The sequence below is a fragment of the Mandrillus leucophaeus genome, unplaced genomic scaffold (genome assembly GCF_000951045.1).
Source record: "Mandrillus leucophaeus isolate KB7577 unplaced genomic scaffold, Mleu.le_1.0 Scaffold564, whole genome shotgun sequence".
NCBI lineage: Eukaryota > Metazoa > Chordata > Mammalia > Primates > Cercopithecidae > Mandrillus > Mandrillus leucophaeus.
This window is the reverse complement of record NW_012106075.1, coordinates 100,750-102,556: the sequence shown is the minus strand read 5'-3', so window position 1 is coordinate 102,556 and position 1,807 is coordinate 100,750. Positions and strand designations below refer to the sequence as shown.

Sequence of the window (1,807 nt, the reverse complement as noted above, 5' to 3'; positions counted from 1 at the left end):
CCAGGCTGGAGTGCAGAGGCGCAATCTCGACTCACTGCAAGCTCCGCCTCTCTGGTCCACACCATTCTCCTGCCTCAGCCTGTAGCTGGGACTACAGGCACCCACTACCATACCCAGCTGATTTTTTGTATTTTTAGTTGAGATGGGGTTTTACCATGTTAGCCAGGATGGTCTCAATCTCCTGACCTCGTGATCTGCCCGCCTCAGCCTCCCAGAGTGCTGGGATTACAGGCGTGAGCCACCGCGCCCAGCCGAGGTTTTTCATTTTCCAGGCCAACTGGGCTACGTACCTCACCTAAGCAAGACTTTGGAGGCCGAAACTAATGATTCCAACCATAAGACAGTCCATGATGCGTGGGCCATGAGGCAGGACTCTAGCAGTGCCAGTGGGCACAAAGCTCTAGCTATTCCAGCTGAACATCTGGACTTCCATTACTTTGCCACACTTGGCCTTGGATACCTCAGGTCCCCATTTTTCACTGTTTCCCCTCAACCACAGGATTGGCTATAAACATTTAAACATCTCCCAGCAAACATCTGCCATGAGTCCATCCCAGGAGCAAGCTCCAAGCTCCAAACATCATATACCACCCTCCACAGCACAACCTGTTATTTATGTCTGTTTCTTTTTTTTTTTTTTTTTTTTTTGAGACAGAGTTTCGCCCTGTTGCCCAGGCTGGAGTGCAGTGGCGCAATCTCGGCTCACTGCAACCTCTGCCTCTCAGGTTCGTATAATCCTGGTGCCCCAGCCACCCAAGTAGCTGGAATTATAGGTGCCTGCCACCACACCCAGCTAAGTTTTGTGTTTTTAGTAGAGACAGGGTTTCACCATGTTGGCCAGGCTGGCCTTGAACTCCTGACCTCAAGTAATCCACCTGTCTCGGCCTCCCAAAGTGCTGAGATGACAGGCGTGAGCCAACCGCGCCTGGCCACATTCTATTATTTCTAGAATCTGAGTTTTGATTTGTTCTCACTCTTTTTTGCACAGTTTGCACGCTCCACTTTCCAAACTTTCCTTCTCAATTTTCCAATTTTCTTGTTTCCAGCTTGTTGAGACTGAACTAATGCACATGCAAATGCAACGAAAACAGGATCATTTGTTACCTTCTGGGCTCCTCACTCAAACCTGAGGAAGTGTGTGATTAGCTCACAATCACTTCTTAAGAACCTCCAGGCCACATATGGATGTTAGAGGTGGAGGTGGGAGGGTTGTCAAAACAAGGAAAAACAACATTAAACTCTGTTAAAAGTTTAGACTCAATACAGCCAAAAACAAAACAAAACAAAACAAAAACTTATTCTCATAAATTACATACTGACAATTGAAAGAATTGAAGACAGCAAGGTGTAAAGTGGGATTCATTATTCAAGGCAAACAAACCTTTCTGTGCCTTCCAAGAGAGCTGTCACAGGGATAGGGCCAGGTGCAGTGGCTCACGCCTATAATCCCAGCACTTTGGGAGTCCAAGGCAGGAGGATCACTTGAGCCCAGGAGTTCAAGACCAGCCTGGACAACATGGTGAGACCTCATCTCTACAAAAATTTAAAAAAAAAAAAAAATTTTTTTTAATTAGCTGGGCATGGTGGCGCACGTCTGCAGTCCCAGCTACTCAGGAGACTGAGATGGGAGAATTGCTTGAGCCCAGGAGACGGAGGCTACAGTGGACCATGATAATGCCACTGCACTCCAGCCTGGGTGACAGAGCAACTTTGTCTCAAAACAAACAAAAAAACAGGCTGAGCAGGCCCACAGAATGGCCACTTTATTCGTGGAATGAGATGACCAGGCAGACGCTCCTGGTCACCA

The 1,807-nt window shown here is 47.6% G+C and overlaps 1 protein-coding gene across 1 annotated transcript in view; it reads right to left on the bottom strand.

Moving 5' to 3' along the window:
- Positions 1-1,535, bottom strand: part of EPN2 (epsin 2) — a 70,758-nt gene extending 69,223 nt beyond the window's left edge. The window contains exon 1 of the mRNA XM_011998238.1: positions 1,392-1,535. The gene's annotated coding sequence lies outside the window, so the exon portion shown is untranslated. The remainder of the gene's footprint in view (positions 1-1,391) is intronic.
- Positions 1,536-1,807: the final 272 nt, after the last annotated feature.